Source organism: Mycteria americana, chromosome 2 (assembly GCF_035582795.1).
Source record: "Mycteria americana isolate JAX WOST 10 ecotype Jacksonville Zoo and Gardens chromosome 2, USCA_MyAme_1.0, whole genome shotgun sequence".
In the NCBI taxonomy this organism is placed as follows: domain Eukaryota; kingdom Metazoa; phylum Chordata; class Aves; order Ciconiiformes; family Ciconiidae; genus Mycteria; species Mycteria americana.
In genome coordinates, this window is record NC_134366.1 from 18256821 (window position 1) to 18274448 (window position 17628).

Sequence of the window (17628 nt, forward strand, 5' to 3'; positions counted from 1 at the left end):
ACCCGCCACGCTGCGTGGCCAGCTACCACAGCGGGAACCGGCAGGTCTCCTTCCCCTCAGCTTCCGCGACAGACTCCCCCAGCCCCAGTTTTTGCCACGCTGCCGAAATTCCCCAGCTCCGAACTGCGAGAAGGCACAACCACGCGGACGCACGAGGGGCCCGGCAGCGCGCCGGCCAGGGCGGCGCCGGCCACGGCCACGGCGGCTACGGCCAGGGGCAGGGGCAGGGGCAGGGGCAGGGGCAGGGCCAGGGCCAGGGCCAGGGCGGCGACGGCCAGGGCGGGGCACGGGCCGCAGCCCGCTCCCGCCGAGCCCCTCACCACCTGGCGTCACGCGACCTCCGCGGGGCGGGCCGCCGCCTTCCCCCGCGGCCAATCGGCGCTCCGCTTTGCGCGGTCCTCCCTCCTCTAGCCAATGGAGCGCGAGCCTTTCCTTGGCGTGTGTCTGTGTACGGGGGGAGGGGGGCCGGGGTCGCGCCCGGCGAGCGGCCGTTGGGCTCCGCGGCGCGCGGAGCCCCGCCCCCGTGGGAGGGGCCCGGCGCGCCCGGCCCGGCCCAGCGCGGCGGCGGCGGCGGCGATGGGGAGCCGGGGCGCGCGGCTCCGCGGGTAGAGGGAGGCTGGGGCGCGCCCGCCGCCACCCGGGAGGCCCGGCCGCAGGTAGGAGCCGCAGCCCCGCGGCGCGCAGGCGCCTCCTCGGGGCGAGGGGGGACGGTGCCGCGCGCGGCGGTCCGCGAGCTGGCGGGGGCCCCGCGTTCCCCCGGGGTCGGGGCGGGCGCTGAGCGCCGCCGGGGCGGGGGGCTCCGAGGGGCGCGGCGGGGTGGCGCGGAGCCGGCGGGACCGCCGGGGGTCGGCTGGTGAGCGTGAGGGGATGTGGCAGGTGCCGGGCCGTGGGGGCTGGGCCCCGGGGGTGTGTGGGGGGGTCCGTACCCGCTGCGTGGGGCGCCCGTTCCAAGATGGCCCCCGCCCCCACCGGCCAGCCGCCGCCCGGGGCTGCTGCCCGGGGGAGCCCCCCGGGCATGTGCGGGGCGCCCGGGCGGCGGGAGAGCTCCCCGGGGCCGTGCCCCGCTGCCCGCGCGGGGTCTTCCCTCGGGCTGAGGCGGCTCCCGCGGCCGCTCGCAGCCGCGGCGGTACCTTGAGGGGAGGTCTCGATCCGCGCCCGCGGGACGCAGGCCCGGAGCGGAGATCTGCCGGCGGGCACCGCGGTGAAATCCACCCGGTGGGTGAGAGGGCGGGGGGAGAGGTGCGTTTAATCGCACGGCTGGTGCTTCGGCTGTGCCTCGCTTTTAAAACCTGCCGGGCTGTCGGGAGGAGTTGAGGAGAGCTCGTTTATAGCAAGTAATGGATGTGACTGAACCTTTAAGTGACATCAGACTGCGCAGCCGGGCTCAGGAGACCTATAAACTTTAATTTACAGGTTATCGGTACCATGAGATATTTTTATGAATTGGCTCAGAACAACTTAATTTACCTGTGAAAAACCAGCCCCTTACTGATTTTGTGAATACCTACATTTAATCTGTGTTGAGCAATAAATAGCATTATTAATTTGGTGTGTTGCATGGGAAGAATGTAAATGATGATACCTGATGTAAGAGCTCAGAAGAGCAGTAGACGCCTTTGCGTGCTACTTCTGTGCTTTCACCTCTGAATTCCTAGCTTCGTTTTATTTAATCTGTATTTATAACAAACTGCCTTTCTGCATTTCCAGAGCTTTTTCTTTGGTTTGATTTGATTTCTTAAACAGCTCACCACATCTTTGCCTTTCCTTCCCTCTAAATAAACTGTAGAATAACTTCAGGGGCAATAGCTTTCAGTGGTTTTTGGAGTTCTTCCTTATGAAGGTGATTGAGTAGTCTGGACAGTGGTGACCAGCATCTTTAGACCTCGTGGTGATCTTCAGTACTTGAATTCAGCATTTGTTTTTTACAGTTAGATTTTTTGGATGAGATTCAGAGTTCTTATTTTTAAGTTTACTTAGATCAAGAGCCCCATTTTAAGAGGAATTTTTTTGGTTAAACTTATCTTTTGTAGGTGTTCATTTTAAAATATAGTAATTAGAATTTTGGTATGAGGTGTTATCATCATCCTTCAGGTCCCTTTTATGGAGGGATGTTTACAGCTTGGCTGTATTTACAGAAAGATCTTACTTAATTTACAGCTAGGTTATTCACTTACTGAAAGTATTGTTTGCTGTAATTGATGTGGATGATCAAATCTCAAACCTCGCTTAGAATTAACATTAGGATTTTGCTAGATATACCTTCTTGGATTGAGTAAGGTTTTTTTTTTGTATTCAGAATGGGTGATTGCATGTAGCTTCTAAAAGCTGTCTTAAAGCAACAGTTAATTTAGGTTTGGGGGTTTAATCTCGTAGAGCTAGGGAATGAATGAATGAGACTCATCAGTTTCAACTGTGCCTGTTTATTCATGAGAATGAAAAGGAGTAAAGCAGTAACCTAAATGATGAAAAGTTGATTTAAATTATTTTGGACTCGGAATAGCTTTGGACTTTAATGTGAATGTGTTTATATTTACATGTGTACACTTAAAAGGAGACAGAGGAAGTCCCAGAGCTGCAGATTGCTGTCAACTGGCAGGGCACATCAAGGAGGGGTTGCTGTATGCTTACTCTGTTCCTGTTCTTTTCTTCAGGCATCCACTAGCAGTCCTTATTAGAGACAGGATACTGTGTTAGATGGACCTTGAACCTGAGCTAGTATGGCATTTTTGTGTTTGTAATAAAATGTTTTCTGTGTAGTAGCATGCAATTTGGAATTTAGATTTTAAATTAGGCAGGTGTCAGAGCTGTAAGTTTTTAAGAGTGCAATATAAAAGTATAAAAAGGTACAGAGAAAGCAGGCTAATGAATGTACTATTACTTTGGATGCTTATTTGCATTTTTCCTAACATTTATAGGACATCCCAACTCCTGATAGGAAGCAGTCACAAGTATGTTTTCTAAGTGGCAACTTCCAGTCCTTTCCTGAGTGCCTTGTGGGAGTACTGTGCTTCTCACGAAGATGTTGTTGGAATCTGCTGCAACTCCCATCTGTTCTTATGATGTTGCAACATTGCCTTTCACCGAAACCCCAGCCTTAGTTCCGCTTTCCTGTGCTGAATCTCTCCTTTTTATGTGGCAAGCACCTGGGCACCTGTGAGCCTTTCATTTATCTCTAGCGTATGGAAGGGAGCAGAAGGGATCTATAAAAAGTAGTTCAGTAGCATCTTCCCTCTAAACTGGTTCCTCTGCATTAAGGTTTACTGTAGAACTTGCTATGGTAATAAGTAAAAGCAGGAAAAAAATCCAGTCTTGCTGTTAGCAAAGTGACTGTTAGTTGTCTTCGAGAGTATCTTTTGGAAAGTTGTTGCAGTGACTTAAGCAAGTTTCACCGTCTAGAACTACATGAATTATGTGTAGGAGTCCTGAAAGCTTCCCACATAGCTGTGCTAATGCAGTTTAATCCCAGCCTGTGGTGTATATACTCTTCCTGATCCCGTCTCCTGAAAAGTTTTCATCCTGGTTGCCACTGTTTTTTGTTCATTAAGGAAAAGATGCAGCATATTAACTCGTCCCTTCCAAATTTTAGTGTTAGAAATATAATAGTATAACAGAATTCATTTATACCTGCTTTCAGTGGATTGTGGGTGTTTACATCACAAGTGATATCGTACTTATCTAATACAGTGCCTTGCCCTGTATTACAGAAGTAGAGAGACAGAGAGCAAGCATCACTTGATACACTTCAAATAACTGTTACAGTGCAGTATCCTTAACATCCCTGGGCAGTTCAGACCCCTAGCTCTGTCCCATGTCATGTTGGCTGTATGGCAGGTCTGAGAACAGCTCTGACTCCTCATTTGTGTATTTTACAGAACCATTTTGAGCATTGCCATGAGGTGTTCAGCAAAGTTCTTTGACAAGTGAGTTTCCAAAGACAGGGATAAATGATAAAGATACATTGACATGCTCTTTATTTCAGGTAGCAGTCTTGCATTTAGGGGAAAACCAGCAGAAAGCAAAAACAGCGCATGTCTGAAGATGCACAAAACTTTACTTTTGGTGTTCTTGAATATCTATGTTCATTATGCTTAGCTACCAAAGAACACAACTTGAATTTTCTGCCCACTTTGGAAGGCTAACAAATTCCATGTGTTCTGAAACAATAGCATTAGGCAGACTAGATTTCAGGACTCCAGGTTTTGTCCTGAAAATGGTTTATCAGTCTACATTATGAATCATGGGTAGAATCAATCTTATCTCCCAGTTGTTAGCTCTGGGAAAAGATGAGCTGCTAATGTAAAAGGGTTTCAGTATATTTAATCTCTTGGGATCACATCTTGTTACTGTGGCCAGCATTTTGGGTTTTGTCACTTTTCCATTCAGCTGTGAAGGCTAATGTGATCCTACTATTGCTGTTCTTATGTTACTTACATGAAATAACAGATCAAGTTCAAATCCAGCCTAGACAGTACCGCCTTAAAGTATGTCATTTTTTAATAAAATAGTATTTTAATAGAAGAAAAAAAATCAACCTTGGCAGTTGTTTGCTGGTTTTAAAGAAGAAAAATTCAAGCTTTCTTAGTTCTCGAACCATGTGCAGTATAGTCAGTGATGTAATAAGCCTGCAACCAAAAGCTCCCGAGATGAACTCGTTGTTTACATCCTCAGTGACATCAGTATTTAAAGATAATCATTGAACCAATCCATAAACTATAACTACAAACTATACTATAGAACTATGAAATTGGAGATGTGAACATTGTAGTTTGCAGCATGCAGAAGAGATGGTGACATGAACACAGAAAGAATAGGCCTGTCTTGATGTTTTCTACCCTGTTTTGACTGTTAGGTGCTTGCCATACATTTAACAGGGTTGCTCTGATTCTGTTCCCCACATGCATTCTGTGGTCTGCTGCTCCATTTCTGCTCCTGCAGTTTATTGCCAAGAGGAGTGTTGTGGTTTAACCCCAGCTGGCAACTAAGTACCACGCAGCCGCTTGCTCACACACCTCCCTGCCCTCCCCCCCACCCCGCTGGAATGGGGGAGAGAATCTGAAGAGTGAAAGTAAGAAAACTCGTGGGTTGAGATAAGAACAGTTTAATAATTGAAAGAAAATTTAATAATAATAGTAATAATAACAACAATAATAAATTGCAATGAAAAGGAAAACAACAAGAGAGAGAAACAAAACCCAGGGGGGGAAAAAAACAAGTGATGCAACCCCTCACCACCCGCTGACCCACGCCCAGCCCATCCCTGAGCAGCGATTGCTGCCCCCCGGCCAACTCCCCGCAGTTTATATACTGAGCCTGATGTCCCATGGTATGGAATAGCCCTTTGGCCAGTTTGGATCAACTGTCCCGGCTGTGCCTCCCAGCTTCTTGTGCACCTCCTTGCTGGTGGAGCATGGGAAGCTGAAAAGTCCTTGACTTAGTATAAACACTGCTTAGGAACAACTAAAACATCAGTGTGGTAGCAACATTATTCTCATGCTAAATCCAAAACACAGCACTATACCAGCTACTAGGGAGAAAATTAACTCTATTCCAGCCGAAACCAGGACAGGGGACATCAGGTGTTTTCAGTTTGTACGAGGAGTAGGCAGTGCATAATGCCAGGTGGAGTGTTGAAAAAGACATTTGCTGAATGTCAGTGTGCACAGCTAGTAATGGTTTTGAGGTTATTGCTGACTTTCCAAAGCAGAGTGACTAGCTATCATGAAGCAAAGAAATGAGCGGCTTAACTACAAGTATGAAGTCACAGATGCTTCAAGGATTTTCGATACAGACCCATTAAGTGCAATGGGAGACGGCTCACACCTAAAGTTTTCTACCAGAACTTGCATATTGTTCACATATAAAATGTGATTATATGTCTGTGAAGTCTTACATATATTTATAAGTTAGATAAAGCTTATTTGTGCTCATTTTGAAGTCATTATTTTGCTTAATTACTGCTTTAAGACCAATTTGTCTAGGACAGGCATGGAGGCAGAACAAATTTGCAACTTGAAATCCTCGCTACCCCCCCGTCTTAAATAGGTCTCTTCTGACTTTTCTTATTTCTGCAGGGCTTCATAGAGAAACAGTGGTTGGGAAGTTAACTACTTTAAACTTATGCTCCTAACATTTAGAATAAAAACATGAAAATACATAGTATTTTCAACACTGACTAGAACCAATGTTATATTACTATTAGCCTTTCCTTTTCCTTCAGGCTCCATAGATTCTCAGCTCCACAGTCTGGAAAATGCATATCTTATGTCCCTGTTGAAGTAAAGACGGTCATCCAGGTAGGATTACCTTGTGATTACTCTTTTGCCCACCTTTTTCTGATACTGGACTAGTGTCTTGCTTGTTTTCTATGGTCCTGAATAATGTGTGGGTTAGTATGAGAGACCAAGAATAATAATTTTATATCATGCTTAGTATTAATAAATAAAGCTGTGAAACACCATCGTAGCAGTATGTGGTCTAAGTATTCTTAATTATGTGTTGCTTTATTGTCTTGTAAATACAGCCTCTGTTTTTTGAGTCAAGAATGACTAGATTTTCTTATGTTATTTCATTATATATGATGGTATAAGTTTTGAAAAAAGAGGAAAGTGTATTGCTAATACAGCCAACAGCTAATGATGACTGACTACAAAATACATTGCACTATAAATTGTATAACAAGTTTAAGAATAGAGTAAAACTGCTTCAGAGCTACTAATTATGTCTCAGAACTTGGAAACGTACACATCCATTAATATAAAGAGCATAGAAAATCTTAATTGCGTTCATAATGTATTGTTTGGTGGACTAAGCTTGATGTTAGCAAATGAAGCTGTTCCAAAAGGAACAATGTAGTTTCAGATGTGAAATGCAGAGCTGCTGTTTCACAGACAATATGCCATGAATGCTATCTAAAGCCATGGACTTGACATTGCTAATTATAAGTAAAAGAGAGTGGAATATAATTATTTCACACATTACACGTGGCCAAATCAGAAGCTTCAACTGGCAGATGGAGAGGGTTTTTTTTTGTGTTTTTAGAAAACACCTTGCAAGTTCAGCTGATATAAAGCCTTGCTCTTTTTATCACAGTCCAGAAGAGTTGCAAAAAGAGAACTGATCTGAAGAAACAGTCTTAAATTTCTTCTCAGAGGTTTGACAGATAGAGTAATGAAGGTTTTCAATGGCTTAACAGATACTGTGATAGAGGCTTTCAATGAATAGCTGTTCATGAGCAGTTAATTATCTCATTGTAATCTGGGTCATTTGGGAAGCTGTGAACACAGTTAACTTTTGTGTTAGGATTGCACTGTAAGTGAAATGTGCCTGTAGAAGGGGGAACGCTGAAGCTGCATCATCTTGAGACTAGCAGTGCTGGAGAAGTGACCAAAACCAACTTCTGAATGAGCAGCTTGCTCCCTTGTTAAGGTGAATAGAAGCTAAAGTCTAACGAGGGTATGAAATCTCTACTCTGTAGGTCATATCTAAAAATCCTTGCTCCTCCCCTAATGCTCTCCCTCCCACCAGCCCAAGGCACAGTTACTGCTGCTCCCACCAGGACAAACAGCAGCCCTTTGTTAACTGCCTTGCCTGGGGCACACCCTATCCTGGCTTCGCTGCTGCTCTCTTGCCATCTGTAGATCCTACAGACCCTGAAAGGAGCCTTTTGCTGCCCAGTCTCCAAGGTTAACTGCTTCAGGAAGTCTGTATTACCTCCATTACATATACAGCTAACCTGTAACTTCAATCCCGCCAATTTAAGTTCTAGCATTTAATTTCCTATGGGGAAAGGAACATCCAGTCTGTACCACAGAGCTGTTGTAGGTTTCTTATTCAAAGATTGGTTCCTTCTCCAAAGATCCAAATCTGTTACTTTTAATAACATCAAAATTAGATGTGCTAGAAACTTTGTCTTGGTATTAAGAAGACGCTACAAGTACTATAGCCCAGCAAGTCTTAAACTGCCCCGATTGAGCTGCAGTGTGTGGCTCCCTGCTTCGAAAGCTTGTCCTGTGTTTGAAATATGATACAGACAGTGACTTGGGCCACCTTCCAGCTGCCACGACTAGTCTGAGCAAGGGTATCAAAATGGCAAACAAACCTCAGGGGATAAAACTCTGAATGGCATGCTTTGAGGTAGGTGCTGAGTGGTGCCTTTGGTCCCTCATCTGACTGCTGTGAGAGTCATGTGCCTGGGCTATGAGACCTGGAACAGGTCGGGTGAGACACCATGGGTGCTTCTTAGGGAGGACTAATCCAGCTTCAAGAAATCTTGATGGTTAAAACATAGAGCAAAAATAATGTGCAGCAGCTGAGTACTGAGGCAAGATAGAAGTCAGTCATCCGGCAAACACATTTTTGGAAGGAGTGTAGAAAAGATGGATGTTGTCCTCTGTTTAGAACCATGGCTACAGCTAGCAAATGTGGATGGTTGAATACTGTCGTAGTTTCCGTCTGTTCGTTTCTGCTGGAAGATAACTACTAGTGGATGGTGGGCATGCTAGCACCCAGACCGAAGGAGAAATTGTGACTGGAAATAGCAGATTTCAGGACTGCAACAGTGGAGGAAAATGTCTTCCTGGGCAATCAGATCTGGAAAGTTCTGCTGTGAGTGCCACAGGGAAGGGAAGGGTTCGCAAGGCAGTTACTGGAGGAAACGGGAGTCAAAGGAACAGTCTGACAATTGGAAAAAAGTTGAAAACTTCATTGTGCCAGCTGTAAACGGCTTTTGTTTCCTAGAAGCTATGAAAACTGTTTTCTTAACACTATGTACTGTATTCAATATTAATTATTTTAACTCCTCATGTAATGATAAATATGTGTTTATTACTTAAAGATAATTAAGATTCCTTCTCATTAGGGCTTTTTACTGAACTTGTTCACAGTGATAAATGAAGACTGTTAAATACCTTCATTTCAAAAGAAAAAAAGGTTGGGGTGGGAACAGAAGGGTGTTAAAAACCAATACAGAAATTTGGCTAAAAGGAAGCATCTGTAGCTGACATGGCTGTGGAGGAAGAGTTTAAGTATTTTAGGTACAGAAGGATATTATAGCAGAGTTCTAAAACTTTTTTTTTTCTAGATATCTGATTTTAAAAGTAATGTGCAGGCATTAATATGACAAATATTTGAATTTTGGAAAGAAAGACTCCCACATTCCATACAGCACAGGAGTCTTAGGTGACACCTGTTAGGAAAGGTTTGCAAACTCAATAACCATTTCTCACGGTAGGACCTGGCTGATCTGCTAATTATATTTAATAAGTCATAGAATACCAAGGGAACTTCAGAAACCTTGCAAAATGCTCCTTTTCTTTTCATATTTGGAGAAGAGATAGTGGGGGGTGACCCAAATCATTACTGGTTGGTTATCATCACCTTAACTGACTGAAAAAAGTACAGAGAAACATAATAACCAATACCTGTAATGTGAAGACAGGTAGCCTCAACCCAGTAACTCTTTACCAGTGGTTCCCTTCTGGCTCAGCAAACCGAAGGCGGTATTAGATTTTTTTTTTTTTAATTGCTCTGAATTAAAACATTCTGTAGGAAGATAGGTTTTAGTTAAAGACACTTTTTACTGCTCTATGAATAGAGGCAGACAGCAGCTGTAACACAATGTTTAATTCCACCTTTAATGTCCACCTTTGTTGTGTAGGTGGACAAGTGTAATCAATGATGACAGTTGAGTAAATGCCACTTCATTAATGTTGAATTTACATTTTACTCCTCAGACTTTCAGCTTTATCACACTATTTAATGAGTTCTGGCTAGTGGTTTTGGCTTCCTGTGGGTGATAGCAATTAAATTTGAAAGAAAACAGGAGGCATTCTGATTGCTTTCTGGTACTGAACTCACCATTTTACGTGCTGCTAGCTTACATCAGGGAATTAAATGTCCCACCTTATTAAATTGCTTATTCTGTCTTCTCTAATGCTTTCATCTAGCTTGGATATAGCATTAATATTTAAAATGTATGTATCAGTTCAATAGACACATGCATTACTTGTCAAAACACTCCAGCTTATTAAACCTGCTGTCATCAGAGGTGAAAGCCTCTGGAATGACATGTGGTGCCAGCAGGTGCATTGTACATTTTCACAAGCTGGTCAGTTGAGATGGTGGTCGTACTTCAGGAACAAAAACCACCTTCTTGATTATATGAATGGAGTATCTCCAGATTCCTGAAAAGAAAACATGGCATACACAGTGATATGGTCTAAGACTAACAGACTATAGAAACAGGAAAGTATTAAGTAGTTGGACCTTCTGTGGCTGTTTGGTGTGTTTGTATTAACAGTTTCCAGTATGTCAGAGGAGCTACATGTGTTAATTGAGATTTCTATTTGCCCATATTGTGAAGATCTAAATAATAAATTAAGTTATCCCTAGTTGTCCAAAAGCAAATCTCATCCTGTATTGTGGTTCTTACGGCTAAACATTTGTTTAGCTGCTAGTTTGCAGCTCATAAGGTCCCTCAGCATTGGGATAAAAATATGAGTGTGTCCTTCTTCTAGTGCCTGCACAGGATGTGGTTGGAGCTGCTGCGGTCTGTCTGCAGGATTCCAGCATGCTTCTGTTGCTCCTGGCTCCCAGTCTACACAGACAGTGTCCTCACTATGGAGGCCAGATGTCTTCATCGCTTTCCTTGCAGTGGGCTGCTTCTCCTTCGCTGGCTGGTCAAACTCAAATGCTGATTTCCCTTCTATTTAGGTGTGCATTTGAGAGCACAGTAAGCAAAGGGCTACGCTTTCCTTTTGTGCCCTCCAATTAGTGCTGGCCTTAGGACCTATGTGCTACTCCATCATACATGAATTAAAAGCATACTGTTACCCTCTTCCTCTTTCAAACAGGTCTTGGTTTTGCTTCTGCCTTAACAAATGTTAATGTCTCACTGCTGTTGCTGCCTTATATCTTCTCCTGGGTAATGGAAATTGTGTCCTCTTCCTCTGTATCTCTTTTCCTACCTTTAGAAAGAAGCAGATTTCTCTGTATTTCTTGGAACACTTTTTAGAGACCTTACATGTAATAATGTGTTGTTCTGAATTAGTAAGTAATGATACGACCTGTTCTTCTCCAAAGCTCTTTCCTGAGTAGGATGCTGAGATGTTACCTCCCCACTTGAATGCTTGACTAGAGATGAGTTTTGATATGGGCATATGTGACAGGCACATATAGCCTGCTTCCCCAACAGAGAAGTAAGAATACGCCACAGCCTGACTGAAAGCCTCATGTCATGCCACCTCATGCCAAATGTTGAGATGTTTTTTACTATGTTATGTTTTCTTTGCTGGATATAGACTGTAATAGGAAAGGCAATCCAAAATCCAGTGGTTGCATTGTTGCAGAGCCACTTACAGATTTAGAAACTAGAGGTTACAAACACATGGGAAGCTACAAATTTCCTCTTATTTGTAATTAGATTTTTTTTTTTCTGGAGGTTGGGTGTTTTTATGCATAGACTCTTTCTCAAATGCATATTTACTATACATAAAAATTATAGTGTATGTACTCAAGTACAAGACAGCCCTCACTGCAAGGAGACTGAATGTGTGTGCGTCTACAGCTGTTACTAAGAGAAACATTTGACCTTGAATCTTAGATGATTGTGGCAGCAAACCTTTCTCACTAATGAGTCTTCCCTGCCTCCTTTGACAGTGAAACCTTTCTTAGGCCAAGGAAAAAAAGCAAAAAGAATGACGAGGTGAAGAAAGGAAAATGTCAGGTGCTTACCTTTCTTTTGGTGGAACCAGCACGTTTCAGGAAAAAGTCTTCCTGAACTTCTGTTGGAAGGGAATAGAGTAGTAGTTCTACACCCCAGAAAAAGTAAAGCCAAAGGAAAAGCTCATCTAATCTACTGGATTCTACAGGAATCTTGTAACTAGAAGAGAGATGGTAAAAACTTTAAAAAAATAAAAAGCCTATTTTCGAAGGAGTCAAGGGACGAGCTATTCTTGTCTCCAAGTAGGAAACTGGTTTCAGCCCTAGCGTATGAATTAATGTCACGGTACCACCGTCTAGGTCAGTGGTTCCCACTCAGTAAGTTGCATTGTCATGGGGCATAGAGTTTGTTCTGCTTTTCCTTTTCTTTGGTTAGACAATACTGAAGAGAGAATAGTATGGTCAGGCTGGCTTGGACTTGTTGTAGTAGTTTCTGACTTGATGCTGAGACCTGTTCTCCATGTAGCTCAACCAGGCTGTGTTCTAGCAGTCAAGATCAGGCAGATTTCTTTCTCTGTTGCTGGTGTCTCATCAGAGGGTCGCTGATTTGACATTTTGTCGTGGGAGTCTTTGGCTTATGACTTGGCATGTGACCATACCAGCTGCCAGAATGACCTATGTAGTTCTACAAACTTGGAACTAAATATAAATAAGTAAAGAAAAAACAAAAAAAGACTTGCTAATAAAACCTGCAAGTTTGTGTGACTTTATCAGTCTGAGACTTGGCATAAACAATTACACTTGAGATCCAGAGTTTGTATACAGGAATCACCCCAGTCATATTTCCAAGGTAATATTTCAAAAAGCGTTGTTTCAAAATAATAGACTAAAAAACCCCTGTGCTACTTGGGACACCGGATTCCTTTGCTGTCGTTGCAGTGGCATAGCAAAATCATTCAGGCTGCCTGGAAACTGGCCAGGGGTGAACGCAGGAGAGTAATCAGAATATCTGATAGGGAATTCTGTAAATTGTCTGTGGGTGCAGCTTGGAAGAAGCAGAAGACAGAAAGTGAGTGCCTTTTGAGATAGGTGCAATTCTCAATGTCTGCATGTTTTCTGAGTGTTCTAAGTTAGTTTTGTATAGACAGCTTTTCCTTTTGTATGCTTTACAGTGCCCACGGTGTTTCTGAAGAGTTCAATTTGACTGTTTTTAATGCTTATCTTAAGGTAAAGTCCTTTTGTGATACAAAATATCCTTTCTAACTTTATTCCAGTTTAAGATAAGTTTGTGCAAAAGTGAATTACACTTCAAGCAATTTGTGTGTTTACGATTTTGTAATACTTAGAAGAATGAAAACTGGTTCAAGTAGATTTCATCCTACAATTTAGCTACTTTTCGGTCAGACTGCTGAATGTCAAAAGTTAAATGTCAGAATGCATGTATATTGTATTGTTGTAGTTTTGTAATTTGATACCTAATGCTATAGCAAAATAATCAAAACAGTCTATAAACAGTTAAGATAAATTTTAATTGTCTTATTAGTATTCAGTATATCCCTTTCTGTATGTGATGGGGAGAAATGCAGGTAAAGTTGAGATGAGTAATCCCACTTCCTGGTGCGAGAGAGATCAGCTGGTGGATTACGAGGAGACTGTTACGTAGGCCAAGGAGCAGGAATCCATTTGTTACTTCCAGATGAAAAATGATCAAAGGCTGGAGGTGGAGCTGCAGCAAGGATTTGAAAGTGGTCATTTGAGCTTTGCATCTGTTGCTAAGGACCAACTCGCTGAGATTAGTAGGGTAGGTCAAGTAAAATATGTCCTCTTATGTGCAGCAGGGCTAGCGGGAAGTCCTTGGTAGTATCTGCTTTCAGCATACTTTTTTTAAACTTGTCTGAATTATACAGTCATATGTCTGGAATATACTATAAATCAGATCTGCAGGCTCCCATAGTGAATAAAAGTGTATGCTATTTTGATGACAAGTTTAAAAAAGCATTGGTATTCTAGTATAAGCAGATGAACTAAAATGTTCTGGTGTGACATAAACTAACTGAAAATGGATTGTAATGCTCCTTTGCAGCTACTATGCTCTGTGCTTTGCTATGAGACTAAAGCTAAGAAAATACAGTTTGAGATTAATTTACATAAACTTTACGTCTCAGACACAAGTTTTATTCTTGTTCTGCAAAACTTTTCTACGTGTTTAACCGCAGTGGTTTTGCAAGGGATAGGGAGAGGGGAAATCAACTGAAAAAAGGAAATTGCCTTTGAATTCTAAATTTAAAGAGAAATTGTGTACTAATTAAGGAAAAAATATGTACTGTAGGTCTGCTGATGAGAATGTAAGAGCTGTTATACTTTCTTCAGAAGTGACCAAGAGAGGATGTATAGGAAAAGAGAATAACAAATAGCTGTAAAGCAGCCTTCGTTTTGGTATAGCAGTCTAGCTGTTGACAAAGATTGATAGCAAAACTTTTGTCTCTGACAGGCTCTGTCTGGACCATTTGTTTGATAGCAGCCAAAGAATCTTTTCTCAAAATGTGTTTTAAGTACTTGTTTGAATAATTGGGGTTTGCCTGTTACAATTTAACCAGCTATTGTATAGAAAAAAATATTTCCTATAGTTTGCTCTTTTATGCTCCCAGGTAATTTCCCTGAGTGTCCTGAGCTTGTGTGTTATGAGTAGTAGTGAATGGTTGTGTTTGGTTTGCCTTCAATGTACAACTCCTGATGAGTGCTCATACTTTCCCCTCTTCTACGATTCACTCAATTGTTGCGTTTCAGAATGAGCCTTTAGAAGGGAACAACAGGATGCATGATGTGATCAGGGACTTTGTGAGTAAGCAGATAAAGTCTGTCGGCCAAAAATGTGTTGCAACTTGTCTTCAATTTCAGATACATTGTGATAATAAAACAGATATAAAGATCCCCCCTAGCCAGGCCTGTACCTGGTAGGGTAAAACAGTCTCCTGGCCTGAGAGACTTGTGGGTAGAGATAATATTCTTTATTAGACCAACTTGTATACTTCATTACATACATCTTTAGATGTCAAGCAAGTTGAAAGGCTGGTGTGCCTGAAAGACTGTCTGCTCTTTCAAACTACAAAGCTTAATCTAGTAGACTCTTATTTCTGCGGACTGATCGTGTTTTACCAATTGTCGTAGACCATCATGGTTGCTGCAGTTTTCCTGGTTAATGATATGTGGGCAAAAGTGGCGATTTGAACCTCTCAGTAGCAAAGCTAGTTTTGAATCATCCTGCCTGAGCTGAATGTAGTAATCACTGTAGCAAATAAAGAGCCTGTTGAGCGTGTTAGATGTAATATTGTTTCGGGTAAGATGATGTGCTGCATGCGTGCAGAATGTTAGGGGTGCAGATGATAGAACTGCCTAGTTGCATGGAGACCTAGTTGCCTAGTTGCATGGAGATTGCATGGAACAGGCTAAGCTCTTCCAGATTTGGGAATGCATGCTGCATGAGATGTGTGCTTTCTGCAGCTCTTGTTTGCAGAGGGAGCAAATTTTTAACTTGAAATTATGAGAAGTGAGGTTATGGGTCTAAGAGGTTTTATGGAAAGATACTCTGTGAAGTTTATTCTTGGCAAAGTTTGTCTTGCTGTGATATTAATATCTGTTTTTGCTTTCTGTGGTATAATTATTCTTGGGTATTGCCTGACAGATGGTTATATCTTCGAGTTGTATCAGAATGATGTTATTTGCTTGACAGTTATTGTTCTCTTAGGAACGCAGGACAGGAAAGGACCTCCCTATTCATCAAGTTTATTTTCATGCTCTTGTAGGCTTTATGTCATACAGTCATAGACATATGGAGTGCTGTCTTAAAAGCAGCTGGGCCTTTTCCCCTCACTACTTTAATTAGAAGCCCGTTCCAATGCAAAATTGCCCTAAACATGAGGAAGCTGCTTGTAATGTTCAGCCTAAATTTATTCATCATCAGTTGGTAATAAGCCGTTCTTGTGCCAAGATTGTCCTTTTATTTTAAATAGTTTTTTCTTATTATTTTATAATCATCTCAGTGTGTTTATACACAGCCCTTGCTTTTCTGCTCAGCTTTACTTTTGCTAGGCTAAGGCCAAGTCCTTGCAGTCTCCTTTCAGTTCTTTTGTTGAAACATGGAGGGAAATGAAGGTATGGGTACTCAGAGACTTTTCAGCTTTCACATAGCAGGTTTTTCCAGTTCCCTGAGAAGGGTGTGTCTTATTCTTTGTACTATTGCTGATAAAATAAGTGAATAGTAGCTTCCTTATTATTGCAGTGCACCAACAGATACACAAAGGTAGAAAATTTTGTATTTTAAACTCTCTGAACATTGTCTTTGAGTGGCGAGGTTGTTCAAACAGTAGGGACTCGCAGTATATCCTCTAATTTAGGAATGCAGGCAATCCTATGAAAGTGGTGTTGAAAGGCAGGCAGATGTTTGATTGCTTCAAGTGCGTGGGTTCCACTTTGTGTGTTTTGCTTTTTTTCCCCTCAGGCTGTTAAATGTTCAGATCAGTATTCTGTGGCTGATCTGTGCACAGACAAATTCTTTGTGCATTTTTAATGTTAGTGCAAAAATATGTGATCAAAGATAAGTCAGACCTATTACAAAGGAACCAAAAACTGGAATTATGTTTAAATTCTTTTCTAACTAATATTTATAGATACTTGCTACTTCTAAGGCTCTTGATAAATCAAAGTACTCTTCAAAGATTTATATTCTTAAGATATTAATGAGAGATATAAAAGGCGAATACATTTTGCAGAATTTAACTACAAAATTAAAAAAAAAAGTTTGAAAAAGCTTCACTAGGAAGACCTGACCTACTTTCTTCCCATTTAAAATCCTAAAGGCTGTTGTGTTGGAAAAAATGAAACAAACACTTAACACTGTTTAAAATGCAGTGGAAGGTTTTATATCCCAGGTTTAAAAAAGAACTTAAGCCTTCTAATGTTCAACACCGCAGCTCATAAAGATTAGGCTTCTGGCTAAGAAAGTACGGAGGCAGGCCCCTAAGGACGATATACTGATGAGATTCTGATTTCCTGGCTAGAATTTGAAATCCATAATGTGGAGTGCTGGTGCAGTGGAGCTGGTCAGTCAGAAACCAGGGTATACCTTAGACATTCATATAACCCTTATATTAATCAGAAGATAAATTCCATACCACTTTCTGCAGTTTTCTCTTAGGAGGATGCTTTTGATACCTACCTTATATGTAGTAGACTAGCAGCTAATTAGCTTATTTGTCCAAGAAGTAGGAGGCCTTGATTCTAGGTAATTCTCAACCTGAGGGACCTCAAGCCCACATTTTTCTCTTCTTACAAGAGTGCCATAACCCAGTCATTTGTGCTTAGGTAAGTGACCTAACCACCAGACTGCAGATTCAGACTTCTTGCCTGCTGTTTTGCATTCATCAACTTGTGTTTCTGGCTGCATTATGGTCAATTCCATCAGGAAGGATGGGGCAGTCCTGTGCAAAGTACCCCGCAGGCTGATGAGTTAGATATTCTCTTGGACCACGGATTCAATTCTTCTCTTTCCTTTCCAGGAAAGGAAATTCTACTCCTGAAGAGTAGTAGAATCTATGTCTAAATAATCTGGTTTTATTCTAATTTAATATTCTTAGCAATTGTTTGAGTACTGTTTTCTAGTTAATGTTTGACCAGAAAATATTTTAACAACCTGAGATGCTGTAATAAGGAAATAGAATAATAATGGCTGTCATTGATCTCATTGCTTCTGGGGATGAAGTTTTAGAGTTGTTTCAACGCTGAGCTATTTTTTTTTTTTTAAAAACTCGTATGTATTTTTTTTCTACGATAGACATTGTGATTTTGAATCCTAATCCAGGAAAACAACAGGGAATTTATAGCTTTTTTGATTTAAAATAAATCAAAGATATTTTCTGTACGTGCAGGCTATACTGGGAGACCCAACTATGAATCTACTTACAAAGTTAAAGA

General features: G+C 41.8%; 1 protein-coding gene across 3 annotated transcripts in view; it reads left to right on the forward strand.

Annotated features, from left to right (window-relative positions):
* Positions 1-531: 531 nt before the first annotated feature.
* The window catches only part of MPP7 (MAGUK p55 scaffold protein 7), a 160941-nt gene continuing 143844 nt past the window's right edge, over positions 532-17628 (forward strand). For 2 of the 3 annotated variants that reach the window (XM_075492579.1, XM_075492582.1), the window contains exon 1: positions 532-656. The gene's annotated coding sequence lies outside the window, so the exon portion shown is untranslated. The remainder of the gene's footprint in view (positions 657-17628) is intronic. The other variant, XM_075492580.1, reaches the window with a different exon arrangement.